We start from the raw sequence: 15,786 nt of genomic DNA on the forward strand, positions 1-15,786 counted from the left end.
CATGATAATACAATTTTCGCCATCTATTCTGCCATCGGTTGGATCACCAGGTCTCCAATTGTAAACGACATCTAATTTATTTAATAGAATTTTAATTAATTACAATTATTCATAATACATATTGACATGGACATGGACATGCCTAATTATATTTAAAACTGCGTTAAGTGGCAGGGATGTAGCCTTGATACAAGGCTCCGGCTCTTCTTCTTCTGCTTATTTGTTTGATCTTGTATAATATAATATTGTATAATATATGAGTAGTCTTAGTCACTTTCAGTTTTGTACGTGTACTTTTCAGATCCATTGCAATTCATGCAGGGATAGCACTTATTGCTGAGCGGATTCTTGTCCCCATCTGATGACAAATATACCCTCCCTATCTCAATAGGCAAGAGGTGTCAGGCTAATATAAACAAAATCAATCTTAACAATACTACAAGAATTTCTTTAACTATGTTTACTAGATATCTTGATTGGCTGACTTTCTGATGAGATTCCGTTGATGGTCTGAGTTCTTGACCCAAGATCCGGCAATGTCCAAGATCCTGTCTACCCTGGTCTACCACAGTTTCAGTCCAAAGTTCTGATGACTTTGTTTTCACTATCCTTGCTGCTATAATAGGGTTCTCCAAAATAATGTTCTTCTTTATTGACCGTGAGCTCCTCTCTCGGAGATCTCTTGAGCAAGCTTTTCGCTTCACTTGACAGACAGATAACACACTATGTTAGTCCAGCAACGTACCACAGTTCTTTGATGGAGATATTTCTTTGTGTCGACAAACAGTGAAGCACTATTGGCTTTCACTACCGCCTATGGCGTATTTTACTCTCTCCAACATACACAAGAACCGCGAACCGAAGTTTGAAAACTTCACACAATAATGGTAACTTAATAGTCCCCTCTTATAACTGTAGTCTGCTGCTGAGATCATTTCCTACCCAGGCTTTATAAATATTAATTTCTTACCATTCTAGAATAATCTTAACTATTTATAGCATATTACAGCATTTCTAAATATATCTCATTAGATCGCCACAAGCCAATCACAATCATTAATCAATTGTGTACATCATACATTACATCAACACAAAAACCAACCAGATTCCGTTAGTGTGTATAGATGGTTACTGTAATAGCGCCACCACCTAATGTTCTTAAAACTTCTGGGGCACTCATGATCATTCTAGTAATAGCCAAATGTTTCCAGAAATATCTGCATGTAACTAGAAATGAATTTCTTGATCACTTTAATCATTAGCATTCCAGAAAACTCCATGTACAAACAAATGGAGATAAATATCAGAACTAATGAAAACCAATGTCTTATGACAAAATATATAAATTTTAATAACAATTATGGAATATTTTGGGGACACATAACAATATGCTTGACTCGGTCAAGAAAGTCTTTAGAATTCTACTACGGAGATTGGTCATGGGTTCACAGTTCATGTATGGTATTAATTAAATTATTTACAACAGGTAAACATCAGCCTTTATGGGGGAAAACTTGGTATTCAAACCTGAATATATCATTGCTCATTGCTTAAAAACAAATTTGACGACACTGTCCTCATTTTGTTACACATTAATGAATATATGAGAAAGGAATTTAACACAAGTCAACACATACATAAATGACAGCCAGTGAAAAAATTTTTATTCACTGACTATCCAGGATTTGAACCTGGGACCTTCGGATCACCGGACCGATGCTCTACCAACTGAGCTAATAAGTCAGAGGGAGAAGAGCAGTGATGTTATTATCTATAGGCCTTCAGTTCAATACCCTCTCTTCTCCCTCTGACTTATTAGCTCAGTTGGTAGAGCATCGGTCCGGTGATCCGAAGGTTCCAGGTTCAAATCCATATTGCAAACTATTCTTTTTATTAAATGCTTTTGCAAGCGGAACAATATGAGACCATTTGTATCAAAATCGGAGAATTTTTCATTCAGTCCCAAATTGACTAATTTATTGGATTAAGAGGTCTGATAGCAACGTTTGCACAGTATTTTTGTGGTACATGATTCCCGTCAAATTCCCGTCACATTAGAGTGATTTTGAATAGATGCACGGGCGACTGAAACGTACGTTTGAAAATGGCTCTCTATTAATCTTGCTAGGAGTGATTAAATTAAAATGAAAGGCTTACTTTAATAAATCAATAATTGATTCACTACAATGGGCCTCTCATTTTAATTTCATCTCTTTAGTTCTCTTTCAAACTTTCAAGGTTGAGAAATAGCCCGGTCAAATTATGAAATCACCCATTACTAATTGCAACAGAATCCATTTCACATTCGTCCATCTCCAAAAAGCACACACAAAAACATATCAAAAGGCCCAGAAAATTCAAGTAATGGAACAGTGCCTGATTTACAAAAATCAAAAATGGCCGCTTGAGCAGGGGTGAAATGTTATGATATGCTTTTCTGAAATGAATGGTGATTAAAAGGATTCTGATACAGTTAACGGTTAACCCTTATTTTAAATAATTTGACTGGGCTAAAAATCGATCTGATGATTCGGGTCTATTTACTTTGCATTTATATATAATTGGCTTTCTTGATTCTCTTGATTTGTCACGTTTATATAGGAGTGATTGCCTTGGAAAGAATTTGAAAAATTATGACTTTCGTGGTCATAATTTGGTACTTTCATCTTTAAATCAGTGTAAATATTCCCAATTTGAGAGCGATTTAATTCGCTCTCACCGAGAGATCTATTTTCATTTTGTGCCATCACGGTCATTGGGGCAGCATACGCATATTCATGTTCAATATCAGCGTCATTTTTTGGTTCATTCATTTCTGTAGAACCTTCTGCATGTGTAATAACAGTGTTCTCATAAGCGGGCAGTGGATCAACTTTGTCCTGTTTTTGAGGGCTCATTTGCAGTGCTTGGTACGGTTCGTTGCTTTGATTCATTTCTCCGATGTTCAAATCAGTGTATTCTGTATGCGGCGACAGTTCCGTTCGGTTCTCAGGATTAACTGTTACTGGGCTTTTTCTTGCATTATTGGCGTCTCTTTTCTTCGCCCTAACAATTGAAAGAAAAGAGAAATTTTTGTAATATAAGTAGACATTACAAAAGAATTAGTGAAAATATACAAAAAAAATAAACCTTTAGTTTAGGATTAAGCAATTAACACTACAATTTAAGTAACTCATCAATATATACACATTAGCTGTTAGTATGCATAAAATGCAAAAGTTAGTGTGAATCTACGTTAAAGAAGTCCTCATTTAGTCAAGTACATGTATAATTTTATATTGATTGTCTTTAACATACCATGCATCATATTCATTCATACACCTTACCTTGTTTTGAAAAGTATCCAAAGGGTAACTAACAGCAACACCATAAGAAGTGGTCCTACCGTGCAACCAATTATTACGCCTGTAAAAAGAGAAATAAAAAGGTGGGGCATAAAAACAAAACTGTGTCAATAGAGTACTGTATATAAGTATAAGTCTTTGTGTCATTGCCAATTGTAAAGGCATTTGGAGGTGGTACAATAAGTATGTGCCTTTGGGAGGGTACAATTGGATTGGGTAGGTATTGTTTTGCCAGCCTGGGGCGGATCTAGCAATTTATCATCACGCATTATTAATGTAAGCATCAACATCTATTCTAAATTATTTCAGATATGGAATATCAGAGAATATGAGAGCTATAATATTAGTTATGTGCAAAGAAGGGGGATGGATTTGATTATAGCACCACTCTTTGGTGACGCACCATTTGACTTCTGGGGGTTGGAAGCTGGTGTCGGGCCAGAGGAGGCTTAAAGGCATTCCTACAATGCACTATGATTGGGAAATTTGATCAATATAACCTAATTTTAAAGGCAAAGTCCCCATTGCCACACACACAAAATGGTAATTTTAAAACTGCAGCCAACAAGCTAATAGTTGAGACTTAGGACTGATATTTGATTTTCTTACAGGAAACATTCATATTGTCCCACTGCATTAATTTTATTCCTAAGTCTCGATGTTATGAATGTTAAATAATAGGATGAAAACACCAGATATTTGCACACAATTCCAATGCAAGGCATGATCCACTGTTCCACATGTGTACAAAAGCCAGACATACAAGGTCAGAAACCCCATTGGGTTGTGGGAATGTCTTTAAACATCCTCTGGTGTCGGGCAGAATCAAATGGGGCGTCCCTTGTGGGTGTATGTATGATGATGCAGCCTGCTTGATAATGCTACCCAAATCTATATGTACCGCACAGTAGCGTATCGTCATATTAGCACGGGGGGTGGGGGGGGGTCGTTGGCACGTGTCCCCTAATCGATTTGTAAATTTAGAAAATACCACAGGAAAATTGCCGAAAACGGCTTGCGAACACACCCACCAATCATGGTCGATGGCAGTCCGCCACCCCACTATTGGATGACACACGCTACGCTACTGAATTACTGCACATTCGAATACCACCTTTCCACTAAAAAAGCAAAATTATATGCTTTATAAAAACCATAAAAATTAAGATCAAACATCGGCCAGAAACACACAAGATATGAACTAAACCAGCTGATAGACTAGTTTTACTCTTTTATCCTTTAATGCATTCTCAACAAAAGAAGAAAAAATACCACAAACAGATTATAATAAATACCAATTGAAAGGCTCCCATTTTGAGGTCGCTGAGTTGTAGACGGGATCAAAGGATCCGGAGTAGTTGTTAGAGGAGCCGGAGTAGTTGTTATTAGAGCTGCAAAAATATAATACATCATGAGGTGCTGTAAAAAGATTTACGAATTATGGACGAATCTATGTTGTTAGTCAAAAGACAGAGAATTCATAATCATGGCGTGGTGAAATAGGCCCCTGGGGTACTCACATGTAAAGGTGGTACGGCTATGTGCGGCGCGATGCAATCAAGGGTCCCTTTTTTAGACTCTCCGGCAGTTCTTTAAGACCCATATTTGGATCGGCTCCAGTTCTTTGAGCCTCAGGTTCTGACATTAATTGTAGTTCTTTAAGCTGAAATTTGGTAAAAATGGAATTTTTAAGCTCCACCGCCTCTAATGCGGCCCCAATTTTAGTTCATCAAGCCCTTATTTTGCCCGAAAAGCAGTTCTTGCTTAGTTCCCAAAGTCCGCGCCGCACACCTCTACCAAAATATAAGTTGATCCCCCCCCCCGCAAATAGGACTGTATAGTTACGTTTATGGGCTTAAAGGTCCTTGATCCGATTGATAGTGTCAACCCCCATTTTTCTCCATTAAGACTGAGATTTTGGTATCCGAAGAAAGCTTAATTTTTCTCATTAACCCAGTCAAATTAAATGCCCGGGACACGCTTAGATGGTGTTAACAAAAACAAGTGTATGTACTATCCTAGGGCATAGTTACACACGTTTTTGCTTTTCATATCAAAACCGTTGGAACAATACAATTCAAAATTTTGAAAGGCCTCAATATAAAATAGAAAACAGAAAAACCGGACCACGCCTCTTAAAATGCACAGTGATATCAATTTTGAGCCCGGACTCTAATATCTAATATTCATCATAATGACAAAATCATGTCTAATGTTGAGCCAACATATGCTGCTATATAGTAAGCATTTCGATTTAATGTTCACAGGCAGTGACAAGTTAAGTCCTTATTGACAAGACCATTGTTTTTGTGTTATTATTCGTAGACCAAATCATGAATATGAAAAAGGTTTTATATGAGAAGAATACTTTACCTAAAATCAGTTAGAAATCTTACATTTGCATTCTGGTGGTTCCTCACTCCATGTGCAATTATCTGGTGTATCTCCCAATACACACTGTAGAGTAGTTTCACCAATAAGTTGGTACTCAGGATCACATACAAATGTTACCCATTGTCCAAAGGAGAAATCTTGCTCAAGGGTAGAGCCGTGTGGTGGTGATGGGTCGTTGCATTTTCCTTTGAGTACTTCAAAAAATCATTTTCAACAGCAGTACGAAAAGAATTGACACATGACCCGAAACCGTGACCCGAAATTTGGTGATAACCTATGTGTATACTAAAGGTCACTGCATATGTTTAAGTCTCAACTCTGTACTGCTTGATTTGTGTAAGAAGTGGCATTTTAAAGGTATTTGGCAAATGACCGGAAATGACCCCTAAATGACATTTGAATACAAATCAGAGTTTGGTTTTTGTGTACCAGCTAATTTCACTGCATGTTTGCAAGTCTCAACTGTGTACTACTTAATCTATGCGAGAAGTTACATATTTTGATGGAATTCGCAATAACTGGAAATGCCCTTTGATATCATATCGGAGTTTAACTTCTGTGCACCAACGAAGGTCAATGTCTGTGTGTAATTCCCAACCCTGTGTTATGAATTGTAACTCTTGCATGACCTTTGACCTGAATCTGGTCACGTATCAATTACCGCCCTGGACAGTGATGCTTGAGACCAAGTCTGATATAAAATTAGATCGATTGAGCCCATATTTATTGGTCGAGCTATAGGTTTTAAAATATTGGACGAGACGAGACGTACCTTGGTATATACCATGCAATATGTAGGAGAAAAAGCATTTTCTGGTAACAATCATATTTTTAGCCAAAATTACTGATGCGTGACGTTTAACCCCAAATGGTTCATGTAAATTGTTAAGGAAAGGGGTATTGAAGCTTATGTCAAGCTTATGTCAAGCATTTGTTAACTGACACGTTTACTGACATGAAGCCAACCTGAAGTCAAACAACGATGAACCAATGTCAGTCACCATAGGCAATTTAATAAAAGGCACTAAATTTAATGCCTACGTGACCCGTGGGCGCCGCCATACCAACGGACCAGCAAGTGATCAGTAGATGTGCTACAATGCTAAATGATAGGAATTTTCAGACAAATATCATCAAAATTGCTGAAAATGTATAAGGCAACTGAATTACACATTGGGGGATTCTACTTTTTTAGTATGTTTTCAAGAACTAAAGTTTTTACCGACGGAAAAATTTTTTCGACGGAAACTCTAACAATAATACTACAAAGTTGCACTGGAAAAAATGACAAATTTGCTAGAAAATTTGGACATGCATTCCGCGTTTCCAATTGAAATACACAGAAAGACCACCCGTTGTACCAAAGGTCACTTTTCCAGACAGCCTGTCTAGAAGCTGTAATATCAGCGCCCATCTGGTCATTAAATTAAGTGCCTTTATTTAAATGCCCTAAGACGACTGAATGTATATCAATTATCTCTCAAACCAGCCGCCATCAATAATAAATAACATACCACCAGCGATAGGGAAAAGAATATCTATACCCAATCAATAATTATTCTCATGAAGGCCTCACCAATTTATGACAGGGCCCTTAAATCATGTGGGTATAAATCAATTAGTTACAACACGAGAAATGAAATCAAGACAACCAAAAGCTCGAAGAAAGAGAACAGTTCCAGAAAAGTTCTTTGGTTTAACCCCTCGTACAGACAGTAAGAGAGTAAAACCAACATCGGGGCCAATTTCTCAAGCTTATCGACAAGCATTTTCCACGTGAGCATAAACTTTGCAAGGTTTTAACAGAAGCACGCTCAAGATCAGTTACAGTTGTATGTTGAAGACCATGAAGCAAATAACACCTCACAATACTGGTGTTAAGAAAAAAAGCCAACCCAGACCCCCAAGTAAGAAAATTTTACCCATTGCGGGGAAAGTGCTTAGTCGGCAGTAGGTTCGATGGAGGATCGGTATCGTACATAGGCTTTGCAAGGAAGTGGTCCTTACATGCACACCCACCCCTCACCCCTGCAAACGCACAAATGGAAGGAGCCTCTATCCATACAATACAAAATAGTAAGTATCTTACAATCGTAAATAGATACTGCGTCAAATCCACCGCAGCTTTCGTCAGGATTTCCTCTACATGGACGAAAGCAATCTTCATCCCACGTTATTCCAAATCTGTCATAGTCTGTCCCTTCTACGCCACAGCAACAGACTTCGCCAAATTTAAGTCCAGCATATCTCATTGGCGTTAATGGGTTAGAGCAGAACTTCAAACATAGCTCTATTGTCATGTCACTGTCAAACGTCTCTCTGTCCTCTAGTATATAACACTCCGGATCCGGCAGGTCTCGGTAGCAGCCAATGTATCCAGGAACTAGAGGAATGAACCATATGTTACTCACCTGTACAACTGGTTATAAGTTTGTCATAATAGATAAGGATGCTGAAAGCTTTTGTTAAAGGCGAGTCACATCTGTCCCGGGCATCTGTCCTATTTTACCATTATTATTCTTTAACTAAAAGACTGCATTCAGTGTACATCTTGATACTAACACATTGATCTTATGGAAAAAGAGTCAGGAAATCCAATAATCACAATTATATTTATATAGATCGTGCGGTTCTTGGGTTAAGGCTATTAATATATCAAAACGAAAGTGTTGGGCGTTTTACCCCTCCCGAGAAAAACCATGCACATCATGGCGGCGGAAATGGCACCACTTCATAGTATAATTTATTAAGCCTTTATAGAACCACAACTATTCCTCATGTGTTTCAGCTTTATTTCTCTCAATATTTGAGTGCAAACACTACTAGGCCATGCTGCCCTCTGACTCGCCACAATAGACGCTATTGCATAAACCCATACGACCCGTATCATGCCGTATGGACACAATGTGTTACGTGTACGTGTGTATCGGGTGGCATGCAACGTAAATCGATGATAACATCCTGATTAGATTGAAACATCATGAAGAACACAAATACTCTAAAATAATAGTCCTTCTAGACGGACACTATCCACGCCGACCGACGGACTATATCCAAGCCGGCTGACGGACTATATATCCACGCCGCGATTTGGCATGCTAACTGGTGCGTGATCCTTCTGGAAGGACTACAAAATAATGAAAACTATAGACTATTAAGTGTCATGCTATTCGGGTTTACAACTCAAGAAGTCATGAACTCGTGATCACGAAATCCTGGCTTAAAAAATTAATTCAAGTATATTGTTTGACGGAACATATCGTCGGGGTCAAGTAATGTTGCTTTTTTTAAATATTAAAATGATTCGTATTCTTCAGTTTATTGTAAATAATTATAAACTTACCGGTACAAATCACTGCTGCATCATTATTATCAACGCAGTTATTTTCCTCGTCTGGTCCATATGCAGAGGTGCATTCCGCAAGGCTTGCTTCGACTTGTAAATAATACAGTAATAATACCATTTTAGCACTTAAAGGATGTCTCCGGTAATCACAACGAATCGCGTGGTTGTATTTGAAACAAACTCATATTGATCATAAAAACTAATTAATACAGCCGTCTCTCAACACGTGATATTCAAAATTCCCGGGCGCCGAAATTGACCAGTGTAATGACAATGGACGTCCTAGTATACAAAGAAGGCTGAAAACAATTGAGCACAAGCAACCAGGACGTCATTGCACCAGGCAATTTCGGTGCCCGGGAATTGTGAATATCGCGTGTTGAGAGACGGCTGTATTAATTCGTTGTTATGGTCAATATGAATTTGTTTCAAATAAAACCACGTGACTCGTACTTGATGATTGTTTTTCTTACAGGCATTATGTTGTGATTGCCGGAGTAGAGCAGTAGGGGGAGTGGCGTGAAGTGAGGAAATGTGCAGCGAGGAGTGGATGAGATTTGAGTGGAGTGAATGGCATCCCAGCAAACACAAATTACAATGCTTTTAAAACGTTGTGTATTTCGGTCATAACGTTTAAATAGCATTTAAATGTTGGGTTATATAAAGGTCATAATTACGTTTATAAAACGTTTTGCAATTTTTTAACATTTAAATAACATCTGAGAATCCTTTTCATCAAGTTTTCTAAAATGTTTGTAAATGTTTATTGAAACGTTTTATACCCTTTATTTACCTGTAACAAGACATTTAACGTTTGTTTTCTTTAAAACCTGACACAGTCTGTCAATCAGTTAAAAACACAATAAATCATCTGCTCTTCCTTGAGGCCAAGGGGGTTTCCTTTAAAACGTTTAAAAAAAGTTTATTTGCTGGGCAGAGAAGAGAAGAGAAGAGCAGAGCATATAATACAGTTTCTTTTCTTTTCTTTTCTTTTTTCTTTCTTTCTTTCTTTCTTTCTTTCTTTCTTTCTTTCTTTCTTTCTTTCTTTCTTTCTTTCTTTCTTTCTTTCTTTCTTTCTTTCTTTCTTTCTTTCTTTCTTTCTTTCTTTCTTTCTGTCTGTCTTTCCTTGTGTATTTCTTTATTTCTGTATTTCTTTATTTATGTACTTAGTATTTACTTATTTCTTTCTTTCTTTCTTTCTTTCTTTCTTTCTTTCATTCTTTCTGTCTTCCTTTCTGTCTGTCTTTCCTTGTGTCTTTCTTCCTTTCTGTATTTCTTTATTTATGTACTTATTATTTATTTACTTATTTATTTATTTATTTATTTATTTATTTATTTATTTATTTATTTATTTATTTATTTATTTATACAATTCAAAACTCAACAATATCAACTCACGTCCTGTACATTGGAAAGAATCCATGGCCTTGCTACTATTTCCAGTGCCATAACCTCCTTTCCTTTCCATTGCCATTCCTGGATACCCTAATTGTCGGCAGGCCACCATAGCTGATTTGGTATTCCACCTTATATCCGATTCATCGTCTCCATCATAGCAAACATCCCTCCATTGGTCTTCGTAATATACTTGAACTCTGCCAGCATTTGGAATTTCATATGGTGATCCTAATAACCGACCATCTGTTATATTCGCACCTTTAAGAATGGAAACAATACACATTTAGTCGCTAGGTTTTTACAAACCGCCTTTGTTTTGAATTATGCACGAGATGTTGTGCATGCTTCCAAGCATGTCTGCTACATGTAAATGTATCATTTAAGACAGAAACGAACCGTAACCCTAGCCAAACCCCTGACCATTACCCTAACCCCTAACCCCTGAATCTAATTAGCTTATCGTGATGTTCTGTCCTATAATGAAAGACAAAGATAAAGAGAATTTATCGCGTCTGACGTCACCTGTCAATCAAACTCGAACACGGTTTGTTTACAAGTGTCGTGATGATGACTTGCTGAACGCGGATTTATAACCGGGCGCCTTTTTGTTAATTTTGTACCTTTCGACATGCAAACCATCTCAAAAGTTAGGTCTTTATAGTAGGAAACTTTCTTTGGTGAAGGCACCATGTCCACAATGCCTAGAAAAGCTGCTTTTTGCCTTGTAAAAGTACGTAATTTTTCGCCATTTGCTGCTATTCCTTTTCTCCGATCAGCACCAGATAGATCGGTCTTCCTTTACGCGCTGATTAACCTGTGTAAACCAATCAAGGATCGTAATTGACAGTGACATCAGACGCGATAAATTCTTTTATCTGTGTCTTTAATTATAAATGAGACATCTACCCTGTCACAGTAGCGTTGTCATTATAGGGGAGGGGGGAGGTCACGGGTGAGGGGCAAAATTTGACAAAAAAGTGAACATGGTGAAAAAGGAATAAAATTATAAACAACTTTAAGCGGCCGGCATTCCACAAAGGAGCAAGATGTTCCATAGGGGGAGCATCTGTCCTTTGGCTATGTCACTGCGCTGTTATGAAATTCGTGGTAGTCTCAACAAAATTTGTTAATCGAAATAAGATTGAAACAAATACAGCCCTACCGCTGAAAGTAACGTTATCAAAAGAACCAGAATGCCAGAATGTTTTGCAGCAAGTTTTCAAAAATGTTAACAATGAAGTCTTTCCGCTAAAAGTACGTTATCAAAAGAAACAGATTTTGAGCATGTCACGTCTGGCTGAAACCTTCCAGAAGTATAGCTCAAGCTTACCAACTACTTTCGACTATGTTTATAGAAACGTATTTATAATTACGCACGTGACCCATTGGCACGACATACCAAGACTAACAAGGGTGGTTAAATCCTCATGCCATTTGTTACGAGTCGTACTTGACTCAAGGCCAAAATCACCTTTTACCCGAACTCACACGAATGCACAACACAAATACACTGTCTGATTAAGCTAACAAAATCTAAGTCTTTAATATTGAAAACAAAGTATGATTGGTACATATAACAATAATTGCATATAATAAAATCACAAAATCACAGTTTTATTCTATCAGTACTTAACCAGTGGTTTTCTTGTTGGTGATCCCAGAGTTCTTGCAATGTTCTGGACGACTGATGTAATATATCCTTATTCACTTGTCCTGAGAAAACTTGCGTTTATAAATATTCTTGGGTATGAAATCCTCACACGAAAATGATGCTGCTTTCTCCAATCACTTATCTTCTTGCGCTGCTTTCTCCAAAATATATCTCCTTGCGCTGCTTTCTCCAAATATTTATCTCCTTGCGCTGCTTTCTCCAAACATGGTGTTTCTTTAACCAATCACTCTTTTTCCAGGGAACAGGTTTCTTTAACACAGCTCCGCTGTATTTGACAGATGTGTGGTCTGTATATACTCAGCAAACTCCAGCATTGTGACAGAAGAACTTTAATCCTTTGATGAGGAAGAGCACATTTGTGTGCTCGCAATCTCCTTCGTTGCTGTATTAAAATTAGCTCAATTATTGGCTATGTAAACTGGTTACAATTTACTTCTTTTTTGAAGCACGAAGACCATCACACACATGTGGAGTTTCACAATCTCCCATGACATTCTGTAAAGTCCAAACTCAAGCCTCCAACTTTTTATACCAGTACTCATGCAAAACCCATAATCTATTAATAAACCATCACTTCATTCACATCTTCACAGATGATGCAAGCTTGGGATTTCCCAAGATTAATTATACACATTAACCTTTCTCATTACATCACTTCCTGGGGGTTTTTCTCTATGGTGCAATACACTGAACTGGGGATTTCCAAGTTCCAAACATAGATCTGACTTTGTTTACAATAATTTGGGGGAATTCCAAAATGACTTTCCACACCATTATCTTGCAAGTACAAGGGGGTTTCCCATCTCATGAAATACTTTCGGCTTGTAAACAAGGTTAAATGATTAAATAAAATTACTCAGGGCACATCACACATTGAACACTATACAAAAAAGGATAGGAACTCTTTAGATAAATATCACCATATTTGAGAATTAATTGAAAAGCAAAATTATTACACATGGGGGATTCCGAATTTGTAATTATGTTATCAAAAACAACAAATTGAAAGTATTTGCCGATGGAAAGAACATTTATCGACGGAAACGTTTACAATAATATCAAAAGGTTTAACAGAATAGACCATTTTGCTGCACAGTCTGGTGTTGTTTACTGTCTTTATTGTCAATTGGACTTTCTGTCCACAATCTGTGGCGACAGTGCGGAGGTTGTCACGTGAGTATTTATAAATACGTATTTATAAATATAGTCGAAGCTTATTGCTTACTATTCAACCCACCAATAACCACCAGATCCAGATACATAGTGTTGAATATTTGGTTCTAGATTTAATGGTTAATACCTTTCTTTTCTAAAACATGGTGTGTAAACAAACATGCACATCTTATCGTTTATGAAATCTTTTTGCCTTGTTACATAATTCAGTAAAACAAGTAGGTGTAGCATCTTAAATACATATCAAAATAATATTAGTCTGAGTTGCTCTTACCATGCTTAATAAAAACCTCCGGCGCTTTGAGGTCGATTTGAAGTCCGAAAAGAATGAATTGAGAAGTAAATCGCGTAAATAGATGTCTATTTATTAACTCATACGAAGATTCTTGTCATTTGATTGTTCAATTACTATTGATTATTTTGCCACTTTTAGAAAAAAGCTATTGCACTCCACGCGAGTGCAATAGTCATTTTTTTATTGCACATGCGCAAGCATACTAATCTTACATCATTATAAACTTACCTCTCAACATGGAACTGTTTATTTGAAGTAAAACCAAAATCAATAAATGCTTCATTTTGTTTTGGAAAACACTCGCTAATTCGACATTACTACATCAACAAAGTCGAATGAGAATTAACAACGCATTGAAATGATGGGATCACTTTATCAAAATACACGGTCAGAAACTTCCGGGTTTACGAGCTCCGACTTTCGATACGATAGACAGAGTAAAGTCCGATTCCAGACACATTGAACTCTGTATACATTCATTTAGTAACTTTGTATTTATCTTGCACATTGATTAGCGTGTGAGCCTGACCCCCTGAGATGGAGTGTTTGGTACCAGTGTGTGTGTGTGGGGGGGGGCAAAACTGGACTGCTACCAGAGATAGTTGACACTGTTAATACCAGTTTGGACTCAATTCAGACTCAAAAGACACACAAACATACACTGTGAACAATCCCCAAGACTGAAACAGGAATGAATGGCAAATTTCACTGAGCATTTTACTAATTTTGTGTCTTCGTTACTATTGCTTGCAATTATGACTATATATAGAGTTTGAGTTTTTACACAAATTCATTTTACATGTATTATAATAGCACAATTTGAATGATTATTCTTCATGGCAAATAATACACTCAACGTGAAATTGTACATTTCGTATCCAGTGGCGTCATATGGGCACGGGGGCACGTGGCCCCTCGCAATCGATTACAACATTTAAAGAATCACATGAGAAAATTGCCGAAAACGGCCTGTGCCCTCTCCCCCCCCCCCATGCACACACCACCTAATAATATGACGACACATGCTATGTACGCCACTGTTATTATCCATTTTATAGTGTCATTTATTTGCAAATTTTACCGTTTCAAACTTATCTTTAAAGGTAAGACGTTAGCAGTATGCTTGGACTACATTTATAAATACGCATTTATAAACACGCACGTGAGTCTCGAAGTGACTTTTTACATAGCGGGAGGTCTTCCTGTACATTTGAATACAACGGCGGTAAACAAGACGAGACTGTGCAATAAAATTGTCTATTGTGTTCAACTTTGTGATTATATTGTACGTTTCCGTTGATTTTTTTCCGTCGGCAAATACTTTCAAAATGTTCTTTTTTTTATAACATATTACAAATTCGAAATCCCCTCCCCCATGTGTAATAATTTTGCTCTACTTATATTTGATGATATATTTATCTAAAGAGTTCCTATCCTTTTCAATGAGGGTTTGGTCACGCTTGCTAGTCTTGGCATGTATTGTTCATGGGCCACGTACGTATTTATAAATACGTATTTATAAATATAATCCGAGGTAGCTGGTTTGAAGTGAGCAAATTTCACCATTATACCAACATCCTTTAGCTCCAATTATCTAAGACAATAGCAAATTTTTGAGTAATGGATATTGCAACTCAAATACTACAGACATGCAACGTGAGGTCATGCAGCAACAGAGTCATCAATATACATATGTAGTGTCACGCAGTAGTAAACATGACAGACTGGTTATTCTGGCCTCTGGAGTACGGCATATCACGTTTACAATTTAGCATATTCCATACAAAATATGCATGATATTGTCACATGATAATTTGTATGTTCTACTAAATAGATTGATAGAACAGTTGACAAATCATCCACAAGTACTGAACATTTTAATGCAATTTTCATTGAATCAATGTTTGTTCACAATAGTTTTAAAAATCAAATAATATAAAACAAAACAAAATACAGTAAATATACATACTCTTAAGTGTTGGGTGACTATAGTCATAAACTATCTACAAACTGTTAATATTTGACGTATCATGTGTACATAGATATTTGACATCTTCGTAATTGACACTTGCTTAACACCACTAAAAAGGCTACGAGTCCTTCATTATACTTTAATAAACTCTGGGGTATCTTAGCTTATTGTTACAAAGTAAAGTTTGTGTTT

At 37.0% G+C, this 15,786-nt stretch overlaps 1 non-coding gene across 1 annotated transcript; it reads right to left on the reverse strand.

Annotated features, from left to right (window-relative positions):
* Nucleotides 1-1,670: 1,670 nt before the first annotated feature.
* On the reverse strand, nt 1,671-1,744 carry Trnat-ggu (transfer RNA threonine (anticodon GGU)). The gene has a single exon. It is a non-coding gene; the product is annotated as a tRNA-Thr (tRNA).
* Between the last annotated feature and the right edge of the window lie 14,042 nt (nt 1,745-15,786).

Source organism: Amphiura filiformis, chromosome 18 (genome assembly GCF_039555335.1).
Source record: "Amphiura filiformis chromosome 18, Afil_fr2py, whole genome shotgun sequence".
NCBI classification, from domain to species: Eukaryota; Metazoa; Echinodermata; class Ophiuroidea; order Amphilepidida; family Amphiuridae; genus Amphiura; species Amphiura filiformis.